General features: G+C 49.1%; 1 protein-coding gene across 2 annotated transcripts in view; it reads left to right on the top strand.

Moving 5' to 3' along the window:
* The first annotated feature begins 6,988 nt into the window (after positions 1–6,988).
* PRR35 (proline rich 35) overlaps positions 6,989–14,503 on the top strand; it is a 25,625-nt gene continuing 18,110 nt past the window's right edge. The window contains exon 1 of one of the 2 annotated variants that reach the window (XM_007499205.3): positions 6,989–7,713. The gene's annotated coding sequence lies outside the window, so the exon portion shown is untranslated. Of the gene's footprint in view, positions 7,714–11,331; positions 11,689–14,503 lie in introns of those variants that run through there. The other variant, XM_056805747.1, reaches the window with a different exon arrangement.

Genomic DNA, 14,503 nt, shown 5'->3' with positions numbered 1-14,503 from the left:
ATGTTCTGTGTTCTAAGACGTTTCCCCCTCTGACATATTCCATTCTGTGTTCTGAGGTCGCTTCTAGCTCTAACATTCTGTGTTCTAAGAGCTCTTCCCCCTCTGACATATTCCATTCTATGCTCTGAGGTCGTTTCTAGCTCTAACATTCTGTGTTCTAAGAGCTCTTCCCCCTCTGACATATTCCATTCTATGCTCTGAGGTCCTTTCTAGCTCTAACATTCTGTGTTCTAAGAGCTCTTCCCCCTCTGACATATTCCATTCTATGCTCTGAGGTCCTTTCTAGCTCTAACATTCTGTGTTCTAAGACGTTTCCCCCTCTGACATATTCCATTCTGTGTTCTGAGGTCGCTTCTAGCTCTGACATTCTGTGTTCTAAGAGCTCTTCCCCCTCTGACATATTCCATTCTGTGTTCTGAGGTCGCTTCTAGCTCTGACATTCTGTGTTCTAAGAGCTCTTCCCCCTCTGACATATTCTATTCTATGCTCTGAGGTCCATTCTAGCTCTAACATTCTGTGTTCTAAGAGCTCTTCCCCCTCTGACATATTCCATTCTGTGTTCTGAGGTCGCTTCTAGCTCTGACATTCTGTGTTCTAAGAGCTCTTCCCCCTCTGACATATTCTATTCTATGCTCTGAGGTCCATTCTAGCTCTAACATTCTGTGTTCTAAGAGCTCTTCCCCCTCTGACATATTCCATTCTATGCTCTGAGGTCCATTCTAGCTCTAACATTCTGTGTTCTAAGAGCTCTTCCCCCTCTGACATATTCCATTCTATGCTCTGAGGTCGTTTCTAGCTCTGACATTCTGTGTTCTAAGAGCTCTTCCCCCTCTGACATATTCCATTCTGTGTTCTGAGGTCCCTTCTAGCTCTAACATTCTGTATTCTAAGAGCTCTTCCCCCTCTGACATATTCCATTCTGTGTTCTGAGGTCCTTTCTAGCTCTAACATTCTGTGTTCTGAGAGCTCTTCCCTCTCTGACATATTCCATTCTGTGTTCTGAGGTCCCTTCTAGCTCTAACATTCTGTATTCTGAGAGCTCTTCCCCCTCTGACATATTCCATTCTGTGTTCTGAGGTCCCTTCTAGCTCTAACATTCTGTATTCTAAGAGCTCTTCCCCCTCTGACATATTCCATTCTGTGTTCTGAGGTCCTTTCTAGCTCCAATGTTCTGTGTTCTAAGAGCTCTTCCCCCTCTGACATATTCCATTCTGTGTTCTGAGGTCGCTTCTAGCTCTAACATTCTGTATTCTAAGAGCTCTTCCCCCTCTGACATATTCCATTCTGTGTTCTGAGGTCCATTCTAGCTCTAACATTCTGTATTCTAAGAGCTCTTCCCCCTCTGACATATTCCATTCTGTGTTCTGAGGTCGCTTCTAGCTCTAACATTCTGTGTTCTAAGAGCTCTTCCCCCCCTGACATATTCCATTCTATGCTCTGAGGTCCATTCTAGCTCTAACATTCTGTGTTCTAAGAGCTCTTCCCCCCCTGACATATTCCATTCTGTGTTCTGAGGTCCATTCTAGCTCTGACATTCTGTGTTCTGAGAGGTCTTCCCTCTCTGACATATTCCATTCTGTGTTCTGAGGTCCTTTCTAGCTCTAACATTCTGTGTTCTAAGAGCTCTTCCCCCCCTGACATATTCCATTCTATGCTCTGAGGTCCATTCTAGCTCTAACATTCTGTGTTCTAAGAGCTCTTCCCCCTCTGACATATTCCATTCTGTGTTCTGAGGTCCATTCTAGCTCTGACATTCTGTGTTCTGAGAGGTCTTCCCTCTCTGACATATTCCATTCTGTGTTCTGAGGTCCTTTCTAGCTCTAACATTCTGTGTTCTAAGAGCTCTTCCCCCCCTGACATATTCCATTCTATGCTCTGAGGTCCATTCTAGCTCTAACATTCTGTGTTCTAAGAGCTCTTCCCCCCCTGACATATTCCATTCTGTGTTCTGAGGTCCATTCTAGCTCTGACATTCTGTGTTCTGAGAGGTCTTCCCTCTCTGACATATTCCATTCTGTGTTCTGAGGTCCTTTCTAGCTCTAACATTCTGTGTTCTAAGAGCTCTTCCCCCCCTGACATATTCCATTCTGTGTTCTGAGGTCCTTTCTAGCTCTAACATTCTGTGTTCTGAGAGGTCTTCCCTCTCTGACATATTCCATTGTGTTGTGGGGTCCCTTCTAGAAGGCTCTAATGTTCTGTGTTCTAAGAGCTCTTCCCCCTCTGACATATTCCATTCTGTGTTCTGAGGTCGCTTCTAGCTCTGACATTCTGTGTTCTAAGAGCTCTTCCCCCTCTGACATATTCCATTCTGTGTTCTGAGGTCGCTTCTAGCTCTAACATTCTGTATTCTAAGAGCTCTTCCCCCTCTGACATATTCCATTCTGTGTTCTGAGGTCGCTTCTAGCTCTAACATTCTGTATTCTAAGAGCTCTTCCCCCCCTGACATATTCCATTCTGTGTTCTGAGGTCCTTTCTAGCTCTAACATTCTGTGTTCTGAGAGGTCTTCCCTCTCTGACATATTCCATTGTGTTGTGGGGTCCCTTCTAGAAGGCTCTAATGTTCTGTGTTCTAAGAGCTCTTCCCCCTCTGACATATTCCATTCTATGCTCTGAGGTCGCTTCTAGCTCTGACATTCTGTGTTCTAAGAGCTCTTCCCCCTCTGACATATTCCATTCTGTGTTCTGAGGTCGCTTCTAGCTCTAACATTCTGTATTCTAAGAGCTCTTCCCCCTCTGACATATTCCATTCTGTGTTCTGAGGTCCCTTCTAGCTCTAACATTCTGTGTTCTAAGAGCTCTTCCCCCTCTGACATATTCCATTCTGTGTTCTGAGGTCCTTTCTAGCTCTAACATTCTGTGTTCTAAGAGCTCTTCCCCCTCTGACATATTCCATTCTGTGTTCTGAGGTCCCTTCTAGCTCTAACATTCTGTGTTCTAAGAGCTCTTCCCCCTCTGGCATATTCCATTGTCTTCTGAGGTCCTTTCTAGCTCTAACATTCTGTGTTCTGAGAGGTCTTCCCTCTCTGACATATTCCATTGTGTTGTGGGGTCCCTTCTAGAAGGCTCTAATGTTCTGTGTTCTAAGAGCTCTTCCCCCTCTGACATATTCCATTATGTGTTCTGAGGTCCCTTCTAGCTCTAATGTTCTGTGTTCTAAGAGCTCTTCCCCCTCTGACATATTCCATTCTATGCTCTGAGGTCGTTTCTAGCTCTAACATTCTGTGTTCTAAGAGCTCTTCCCTCTCTGACATATTCCATTGTCTCCTGAGGTCCTTTCTAGCTCTAACATTCTGTGTTCTAAGAGCTCTTCCCCCTCTGACATATTCCATTCTATGCTCTGAGGTCCCTTCTAGCTCTAATGTTCTGTGTTCTAAGACGTTTCCCCCTCTGACATATTCCATTCTGTGTTCTGAGGTCGCTTCTAGCTCTAACATTCTGTGTTCTAAGAGCTCTTCCCCCTCTGACATATTCCATTCTATGCTCTGAGGTCGTTTCTAGCTCTAACATTCTGTGTTCTAAGAGCTCTTCCCCCTCTGACATATTCCATTCTATGCTCTGAGGTCCTTTCTAGCTCTAACATTCTGTGTTCTAAGAGCTCTTCCCCCTCTGACATATTCCATTCTATGCTCTGAGGTCCTTTCTAGCTCTAACATTCTGTGTTCTAAGAGCTCTTCCCTCTCTGACATATTCCATTGTCTCCTGAGGTCCTTTCTAGCTCTAACATTCTGTGTTCTAAGAGCTCTTCCCTCTCTGACATATTCCATTGTCTCCTGAGGTCCTTTCTAGCTCTAACATTCTGTGTTCTAAGAGCTCTTCCCCCTCTGACATATTCCATTCTATGCTCTGAGGTCCCTTCTAGCTCTAATGTTCTGTGTTCTAAGACGTTTCCCCCTCTGACATATTCCATTCTGTGTTCTGAGGTCGCTTCTAGCTCTAACATTCTGTGTTCTAAGAGCTCTTCCCCCTCTGACATATTCCATTCTATGCTCTGAGGTCGTTTCTAGCTCTAACATTCTGTGTTCTAAGAGCTCTTCCCCCTCTGACATATTCCATTCTATGCTCTGAGGTCCTTTCTAGCTCTAACATTCTGTGTTCTAAGAGCTCTTCCCCCTCTGACATATTCCATTCTATGCTCTGAGGTCCTTTCTAGCTCTAACATTCTGTGTTCTAAGACGTTTCCCCCTCTGACATATTCCATTCTGTGTTCTGAGGTCGCTTCTAGCTCTGACATTCTGTGTTCTAAGAGCTCTTCCCCCTCTGACATATTCCATTCTGTGTTCTGAGGTCGCTTCTAGCTCTGACATTCTGTGTTCTAAGAGCTCTTCCCCCTCTGACATATTCTATTCTATGCTCTGAGGTCCATTCTAGCTCTAACATTCTGTGTTCTAAGAGCTCTTCCCCCTCTGACATATTCCATTCTGTGTTCTGAGGTCGCTTCTAGCTCTGACATTCTGTGTTCTAAGAGCTCTTCCCCCTCTGACATATTCTATTCTATGCTCTGAGGTCCATTCTAGCTCTAACATTCTGTGTTCTAAGAGCTCTTCCCCCTCTGACATATTCCATTCTATGCTCTGAGGTCCATTCTAGCTCTAACATTCTGTGTTCTAAGAGCTCTTCCCCCTCTGACATATTCCATTCTATGCTCTGAGGTCGTTTCTAGCTCTGACATTCTGTGTTCTAAGAGCTCTTCCCCCTCTGACATATTCCATTCTGTGTTCTGAGGTCCCTTCTAGCTCTAACATTCTGTATTCTAAGAGCTCTTCCCCCTCTGACATATTCCATTCTGTGTTCTGAGGTCCTTTCTAGCTCTAACATTCTGTGTTCTGAGAGCTCTTCCCTCTCTGACATATTCCATTCTGTGTTCTGAGGTCCCTTCTAGCTCTAACATTCTGTATTCTGAGAGCTCTTCCCCCTCTGACATATTCCATTCTGTGTTCTGAGGTCCCTTCTAGCTCTAACATTCTGTATTCTAAGAGCTCTTCCCCCTCTGACATATTCCATTCTGTGTTCTGAGGTCCTTTCTAGCTCCAATGTTCTGTGTTCTAAGAGCTCTTCCCCCTCTGACATATTCCATTCTGTGTTCTGAGGTCGCTTCTAGCTCTAACATTCTGTATTCTAAGAGCTCTTCCCCCTCTGACATATTCCATTCTGTGTTCTGAGGTCCATTCTAGCTCTAACATTCTGTATTCTAAGAGCTCTTCCCCCTCTGACATATTCCATTCTGTGTTCTGAGGTCGCTTCTAGCTCTAACATTCTGTGTTCTAAGAGCTCTTCCCCCCCTGACATATTCCATTCTATGCTCTGAGGTCCATTCTAGCTCTAACATTCTGTGTTCTAAGAGCTCTTCCCCCCCTGACATATTCCATTCTGTGTTCTGAGGTCCATTCTAGCTCTGACATTCTGTGTTCTGAGAGGTCTTCCCTCTCTGACATATTCCATTCTGTGTTCTGAGGTCCTTTCTAGCTCTAACATTCTGTGTTCTAAGAGCTCTTCCCCCCCTGACATATTCCATTCTATGCTCTGAGGTCCATTCTAGCTCTAACATTCTGTGTTCTAAGAGCTCTTCCCCCTCTGACATATTCCATTCTGTGTTCTGAGGTCCATTCTAGCTCTGACATTCTGTGTTCTGAGAGGTCTTCCCTCTCTGACATATTCCATTCTGTGTTCTGAGGTCCTTTCTAGCTCTAACATTCTGTGTTCTAAGAGCTCTTCCCCCCCTGACATATTCCATTCTATGCTCTGAGGTCCATTCTAGCTCTAACATTCTGTGTTCTAAGAGCTCTTCCCCCCCTGACATATTCCATTCTGTGTTCTGAGGTCCATTCTAGCTCTGACATTCTGTGTTCTGAGAGGTCTTCCCTCTCTGACATATTCCATTCTGTGTTCTGAGGTCCTTTCTAGCTCTAACATTCTGTGTTCTAAGAGCTCTTCCCCCCCTGACATATTCCATTCTGTGTTCTGAGGTCCTTTCTAGCTCTAACATTCTGTGTTCTGAGAGGTCTTCCCTCTCTGACATATTCCATTGTGTTGTGGGGTCCCTTCTAGAAGGCTCTAATGTTCTGTGTTCTAAGAGCTCTTCCCCCTCTGACATATTCCATTCTGTGTTCTGAGGTCGCTTCTAGCTCTGACATTCTGTGTTCTAAGAGCTCTTCCCCCTCTGACATATTCCATTCTATGCTCTGAGGTCCCTTCTAGCTCTAACATTCTGTGTTCTAAGAGCTCTTCCCCCTTTGACATATTCCATTGTGTTCTGAGGTCGCTTCTAGCTCTAACATTCTGTATTCTAAGAGCTCTTCCCCCTCTGACATATTCCATTCTGTGTTCTGAGGTCGCTTCTAGCTCTAACATTCTGTATTCTAAGAGCTCTTCCCCCCCTGACATATTCCATTCTGTGTTCTGAGGTCCTTTCTAGCTCTAACATTCTGTGTTCTGAGAGGTCTTCCCTCTCTGACATATTCCATTGTGTTGTGGGGTCCCTTCTAGAAGGCTCTAATGTTCTGTGTTCTAAGAGCTCTTCCCCCTCTGACATATTCCATTCTGTGTTCTGAGGTCGCTTCTAGCTCTGACATTCTGTATTCTAAGAGCTCTTCCCCCTCTGACATATTCCATTCTGTGTTCTGAGGTCGCTTCTAGCTCTAACATTCTGTATTCTAAGAGCTCTTCCCCCTCTGACATATTCCATTCTGTGTTCTGAGGTCGCTTCTAGCTCTAACATTCTGTATTCTAAGAGCTCTTCCCCCTCTGACATATTCCATTCTGTGTTCTGAGGTCCCTTCTAGCTCTGACATTCTGTGTTCTAAGAGCTCTTCCCCCCCTGACATATTCCATTCTATGCTCTGAGGTCCTTTCAGCTCTGACCCCTTCTGGCTCTATGAGAAAGCCTTCCCCCCAGGGGACTGCCCCCATGCAAATAGACATACCTCACGACTGGGTCGGTTCTGCATTCCATGTGCCCTCACCTAGGCCATTAGTTCCCGAGAGGTGGGCACGAGGACTAGATGGGTCTCTGGGCACGGTGCGGTGCCCACGTACGGCTAGAGGCCAGGGCTGCCAATGGACAGGAGGCTGACGCTGAAAACTGAGGGAGGGAGAGGAGGGGCTGGGGGCCCTGGAAGGCACTCAGTTTCCAACTCTGCTGCTCGCCAGGTTCTTCCTTAACCCTCCGCGCCCCAGTTCTGCGGCTGCTGCAGTCTGGGAAAGAGGCATCAAGAGAATTTCTTGCTCCGGCACCACTTGAAAGGGGCAGCCGGGAGCCAGAGACACACAAGAAGCAGGAGAACTGCGGAGGGAGGAGAAGTTTGAGCGCGGGGCAGGTGCTAGTCCGCCGGGGTTCGGCGGCCGGGGGGCCGGCCGGGGTGGGCTTTCTCGGCGGGTTCTGAAGTTGGTGCGCTTCTTCCCTCCCCCCGAGTTGCCACCCGGCCCCTGGCTGGGAGCGGAGAAGCATGTGATGGCGTCTTCCATATAGGGGCAGGCACGGCACCAGACCGCCCTGCAGAGGCCCTAAGGCCACACTCCCAGACAATATATACCTAGTGCTCCAGCCCAACCGCTCCTCACTCGCTCGCTGGCGAGAAGCACAGGAGCCTGGCAGAGCGCACGCAGCCGGAGCCGGAGCCGAACCCGAGCCCGAGCCTGAGCCGCCCGCCCAGCCGACTGCCCAGGGGAAGGAGGGAGGGGCTCTGAGCCGGGAGGGCAGGCCCAGGGGGAACTCAGGTAAGGCAAGGCGGGCACCGGGCGGGAGGACTGGGGGAATGGGGCTTGGGAGCTGGGGGCAGGCATGGGATCGTGTGTGCATGAAAAGTACCCAAAGTGAGGGCACCGGGGTCTTGCCGCCCTGTTCCTTGCTCCCCGCCACTGGAGCTCAACGGCCGAGGCAGGGAAAGGCAGGGCTGGGGGTCTCTTGCCAAGGTTTCTCACCAGAAGAGCCGGGCACCCGACGGGCAGGTGCAGGGAACAGCGCTGCCAGGAATGCCAGGCAGCTCACCCTCTGGGGCAAGAGCGAGGGCTAAGGAAGTTTGGAAGTCCTCCGGGCTCCGGGTAAGAAGCAGGAGAGGCTGACCAGGCTTGGGAAGGGCAGAGTCTGGGTGTGTGGCCATGGCTGTATGTGAGTGAGTACATCCGTGCACGCATGTGTGCACAGGTCTGTGCGTGTGTCTGGTGAGGGCTGTTAGTTGTCCTCACTGAACCTGGGTTTGGAGAAGGGGAAGCGAAGCTAGTTATTCCTGGGGGTGGCGGTCATATGCCGCCACAAGTCCCTGATCTCTGTTCCTGGAAAGTGCCTAAACCTCCCAAAGCCAGGGGATCCCCATCCCCACCCAGCTCTGGAAAAGGCAGCCCAGTTACTCCGTGCCCCCCGGGTCCATGGAGAGGTGGGGGCTTCTGGGGATCCGCCTGACCTCTATCTCTCCCTCCCTGGAGCACTAGAGGGCATGGAGGACAAAGATGGCAAAAAGCTCCTCCTCATACTTCTTGGCCTGCTGTTCCCCAGGGCGCTCACTGGGGCAGGAACTCCTGTCAAGGCTTCCTAGGCAGTATGCTTGGAGACCCTCATCAAAGCAGGGCTGGGATGGGTCTGTCCCCAGCTTTGCTCCTTAATTGAGGGCTTTTTAAGAAAAAAATTACAGCTGCCAATGAGTACTTACAGCCCCCCAAAACTGGGAATTTGAAATCGCAACAGGAATCAAGGTAACCAGGTAGCACCGTGGATAGGGGCCTGGAATCAGGAAGAATTGGGTTCAGATCTTGGCCTTAGACCCTTGCTAACGGTGTGACCCTGGTCAAGTCACTTAACCCTGATTACCTAGTTCTGTTGCATCTTAAAATTGACACTTAGACACAAGGTAAGGACTAAAACAAACCAAAAAAAGGAAGTCAAGAGATAAGAGCTATCAGTCCACCGACTGTCTTTGTAGTTCCAAGTCATTCGAAGGCATTGGGGTTACACTGCTTATTGGCAACATACTATAGTGAAACAGCATCAATGACAATAATAATTTTATTTAGCATCTTAATATTCTCAAGATGCTTTACCTATATTATGTAAATCATTTGGAAGAGTCCTAGGTCCAGCTCTAATTCCCTCTGTGACTCAAGCAGGTTATTTTTCTGGATCTCGGTTTCTGCCTCCATAAAGTGGGAGGAGGGGAGGTCAACTAGGAAATCTCTCAGGTTCCTTCTAGCTCCTTCTAGGTGGCTGGGTGACAGGTGGGGGAAGGGAGACCTCCTTAAGCAGCACAGGGCTTGTTTGAATCTATGACACTGATAAATGCAGGGACAGAGGATTATGAGGATTGGTGGGGACCAAGGAGGTGATCTCTTCTAATGGAAGTAGGCAATGGGCGTTTCCTTGTAAGGCTAGTCTCCTTGGCATCAGCTTGCTCAGTACTAAACTGTCTAGGGGCTATTCCTCCCACCGCCATCCCCACTGTCTATAAGGTGTCACCCCCACCTGAGAATGGAATCCAGACTGCCATCGAGATGGAGTGCTTGCCTGATGCTTGCAGAGTCAGGTCCCTGTTGGGTCATTCCTACCCACCATAGGCTATCCCAAGGCTTGGGTCAGAATTTCCTGGATTTACATCTTATTTACAGGAGGGAAGAGACCCTTTCTTTGGCATGAGGTCATGCCCTGAATCTCACCCTGATCTCAGCTCTCTTCTGCCTAGCTAAAACCTTTAAGTCATTCTTCCCACTACTTGGGAGGGGTTTCTCTGAGAGTTCCCTCTTAGCATGATCTGGATAGAATTGCTCTGGATTGAGAATCAACAGTCCTGGGTTCTAGATCTCAGCTTTGCTCTGAACTTGTTTCCCTTTGAGAGAAGTCCTTCTTTGGATCTCATTTTCCTTTTCTGTAAAATGAGGGCATTGAACTAAATGACCTTAAAGTCCTTTGCAGCTCTAATTGTATCTGTGGTTTATGGCTCCCTTCACATCTTTCTCCATCACTAGGTTGGGGCACAAAAAACCAGAGACTCAATTGAGGATGGCAGGGGATGTTGGTGGAATGACTTCCCTGGTATTATAGGACTATTCATCCAATTCAATTTTCCCAGTTCATACTCACAAACTCCAAATATTTATGAGACAGAAATGGTATAATGGCTAGACCACAGAACTCAGAATCGCAAAGATCTGGGTTCAAATCCTGCCTCGAACATTTAAGAGTTGTCTAGCCCTGAACAAGTCACTTAATCTCTCTGTACCTCATCTTCCTTTCCTTCAAAAAGAGGGAGATAGGTTCAGTGGTCTCTAAGATCTCTTCTAGCTCTAAGTGGATGGGCCTATGACCACATCCCTGAAATTCAGTCTTGGGGAAAATCAGCTAGGCTTTGGTGGCCCAGAAAAGGCCAGTCTTCTCTTTGATCTGGTCTCCCAGTTAAGCTCTATCCACCCCGCGTGAGGGACTTTGAGCATTTGCTTTCCAATATAACTCTCACCCAGGTACTTCCCCCAAATCACCCCTCCCCAGCATCCTTAACCCAAGTCCTACCTTACTGGGAAAAAGAGCCGCTGGTCACTAATTCAGCATCATCCTCCACCCTCAACCCTTCACTGTAAATCTCCATCCTTAGGGAATGGAGGCAGAGGAGTGTATGGAAGAAGAAAGGGGGGGTGGAGAACATACTGGAGAAAAGAAAAGGAGAAGGGGGGGGAGAATACAGACATAGGTGCTAAGGTTCCCTTCAGAATTGCTTTTCAGAGCTCTTGGACCCTCAGATTCTTCCCCTTTCCCCAACTTTGCCTCCAGACCTTCCAACATTTATGGGCTTATTATAAAATTCTTGGTTCCTACTTCTGAATAGTCCCCATCAACATGTGCATGAAAGGTCTGGTATGTTTGTGTCTGTGTCCCTGCATCTAAAGAGTCTGTATCTGTGCTCTCTGCCATGCACATCATAAAACTGAAAGGGATGCTTAGGAAGCATTCAGTCCAACCTCTTCATTTTACAGAGGAGATGACTGAAACCCAGAGAGGGGAGAGGACCTTCCAGAAGTCACACAATGAGTTCAACTCAATTCAACACATTTTATTAAGTGCTTTCTGTGTGCAACACACTGGGACTGCTAGCAGAACTGGGCCTGGAACTCTGGTCTCTTGACTCCCAGCCTAAGGCTTTATTCCATGGGCAGCCTGTTCAGATCCGTGAGGACGAGCTTCCACGTAGAGAGGCATCTTAGTGCTTCATGTAAGCACTGGGCACTTGTTTTGATTTCTGTGAACCTGTCAGTATTTGTATTAAGAAGGTATACACGTGAATGTCTCTTTAACCCCCTCCCGGAGCTGTGTGTGGATGGATGGATGGATGGATGGATGGATGGATGGATGGATGGATGTGAGAGTGCTGGTAGTGGTGGATGGCAGGCTACAATCAGTGTGAAACAGGCTCTATCTATCCTAAGAACGATCTGGGGAAGGGGGCTCAAAGGGAGCCCCCAGCCCAAGCAAAGGTCTGGTCGAGTGTCCCTGGGTCCCTTCTTACAGATCTGGCCCTGGGTATCACCGAATTCCTGCTTCTTCTCTCCCCCACTTCACTATGCTGTCCACTTGGAATACCTCTTCTCTTCAGGGGCAGCTAGAAAAAGATGCCATACTGGTGCCACTAGAAGCCCAACTCTTCTTTTTGTGGGGGCCTTTCCTCTGCCAGATCTCCTTGCAGTTCCAGGCCAGAGGCCAGGATCCTCCCTCAGGTAGGTTCCCTCTTCCCTTCCCCAGAACAGGGAATAGACCCCTCCCCTCTCCAAGCCTGGGTTGGGGGGGCAGATAAGAATGGGGAGGGAGAGGCTGCTGAGGGGGCAGGAGGCATCAGGGCAGGCACAGCTGTGCCGCTGTGAGTTCCGCTTGATAGATGGTCTCTGTGCAGCCGCAGCCGTCGCCCCGACCCACATGAACATTTTTCATCCTCATCCCTCCTCGGGGGAGCCTGTCTGTTCGGAGAGAAGCTCACAGAACCCAAACATAGACTCCTAGGACGAGCTGAGAATTGCAGGCTAGGTCCCCAGATTTGTCCAGGGAAGGGCTGAATGCCTGAGCAATAGTGAGAGCACTGACCCCCCACCCTTCTCATTGAGCCCCTATATCCTGTACTGAGTCCCCATCCTCTCATCTTTCCTTGAGCCCCCAATCTCTCCCTGAGTCCCTAGTTCCCTCGGTGAGCTTCTATCTCCCTCCCTCTCTTCAGATAAGCTTTGCTAAATCTCCAACCGCTCTCTGAGACCCACATCCCCTCGCTGAATCCCTCTTCTCTTCCAGGGTCCCCGTCTCCTTATTAAGCCCAGTCTGAGCCCCCATTTCTTTGGGATCCTCCATGGCCTCCTCTGAGCCCTGATCCCCTTACCGAGTTTCCATTCTCTCTTTCCTGTTTCTCATCCTCTTACGGATCATTCATCTCTTGCTCTGACCCTGAGCTATCTTTAGGGATCCGCGCCCTGTCTCAGAGCTCTCCAGCCTGTGAGTTCCTGTCCTTATGGAGGCTCCATCTTTACTGACACTCCTCTTCCCCATCACCCTCTCTGATCTACCTCCCTTTGGCTGGGGCTTTTGGGATCGTTGTAAGAGGATAAAATCCTGCATATCATTGGAATCAAGCCTACCTACCGCCATCACCACTCAGCCCGCCAAGGACTGTACTAGGAGTGCCCTCCGCTGGGCTCTGCCCACTAAGGCAGCCCCGGAGGCCTCTGGGGCCAAGAAGGTGCATGGGCAGAGCTCCTCAGGGAGAAACTTTCCCAGTCACTGTAGCCTCTGCCCCACTTGGCTATCCCTTTAACGAGCACCCAATCAGTCTGAAGAATCTAAATGAGAGCAGAGGTAATTGTCCTGGGTAGATCTCAGTGGCTGTGGGTTTGAAGTGTCCAGGGACCGGCTTGGGACTGACAGGGCCGCCCGGGGCTCGCTGGAGTCCTGCCCTTGGTTACTCCTTCCTCCCCCACCCCACCGCCAGAAAACGCCTCCCCACAGGACTTTGAGTCACAAAAAGGACCCTGGCCTTCGCTTCTCCTCTTCCAGTTTTCCAATTGGCTTAGAGTCTAGGAGTCACTGCTAACCCCCAGACACACACACACACACACACACACACACACACACACACACACACACACGAGCAGGATAAAGTCTGAAAAGAAAGAGAAATGCGTGTCTGTGTGTGTGACCTTGCCTGTGTATAGCCACATGCCCCAGAGGGAACGGTTCGGCATGGCCCCTTGTTTTGGATTATTTGGGCCTCTGTTCTTGGGGGGGGAGATAGCGTGCTTGTGATTGTTCTATGACATGAAGACCCTCCACCCTATGTAATGCCAATCTTAGAAGAATATATCAGGACACGACTTGTATCAAACAGACACCCACAACTCCGTGCAGAGACACAAGCAGAAACACTCCCAGAAACTCACACACAGCCAGGGCTGAGGAGCTAGAGAGGACAGAGCCAAGATCCCCATGCTTGGTAGACAAAGCCGCTCAGATTCCTGGACTCTTCCTCCCCCCCAATCATGTCAGCTCCCCCCCAGCCCTGGGCTGACCCTACTCAGGGACACAGGAGCCCCGCCCCCCCATCCCTGATCCCAGATGGAGCCCTGCTGCACAGGTGGCTGCTCCCACGGTGGCAGATTGGGGGCGAGGCCAGCCGCAGGGAGGCTAGGGGAGGAGAAGGGAGGAGTAGGGGCCTTGGACTCAACTCAGCCCCAAGATTCCACCCCCTACCCCCGACCAGCACCCAGCTGGATCAGGCCCAAGGATCAACCACGCCAACCTGGACAGCATTATCCCCAGAAATGAACTAGGTGACCCGGCATGGGGACCCCACTCTGAAGGCACTCCTCTCAAACTGTAGCTCCACCCTCAATCTCCCCCTTCCTCCTTTCTTCTCTCCAAACCTTTCTCCCATTCCCAGGTCTTCTCCTTTACAATTCCACTCTCTCCTCTATTCCTTGACTCTCTTCTTTTCTCAATCCCTAGCTGTTTTCTTTATTATTTCCTAACCCTCCTCTCCCATCTGTAACCTATTTTTCCTGTTCTCTGACCCTCTCTTCCTCTTTGACTTCTCTCTGATTCCCCAGTTTCTTCTCCTATCCCCTGATCCCTTCTTGTTCCTCTGCCATGCCCTGTCCCAATTCCTTCCCTCTCCCATTCTTTAATCTACTGCCCCTCCTATTCCATTCTTTAACAGTATCTCCGAGGATCTTCTCTCAGTCCTTGGTACCTTCTCCCATCTTTTGGCCTCTTGGCCCCTGTTCTGTTCCTTTCTCTTCTCTCCCTCCTCTCAGTTCCTGCCTCAGCCTCCCTTGCTCCCCCTCTCTGCAGCTCCTTTCTCCATCTCTCCTCAGCTCCATTGAATGATTCATCCAGCTCCTGAGGACTGCAGGGTGAAAAAAAAAACCCCACATAGAAAAGACATGTATCCACCCAGAGATAGGCACACATGTTGACATGAGCAAAAATTAGATACCGCAACATACATGCAGGGCACTGAGACATAACATTCATAGCAAGAGCTGGAAAGATAAT

The sequence above is a fragment of the Monodelphis domestica genome, chromosome 7 (genome assembly GCF_027887165.1).
Source record: "Monodelphis domestica isolate mMonDom1 chromosome 7, mMonDom1.pri, whole genome shotgun sequence".
Taxonomy (NCBI): Eukaryota; Metazoa; Chordata; class Mammalia; order Didelphimorphia; family Didelphidae; genus Monodelphis; species Monodelphis domestica.
Note: the sequence above shows the minus strand (reverse complement) of the source record. Positions and strands in the feature narration are given on the sequence as shown.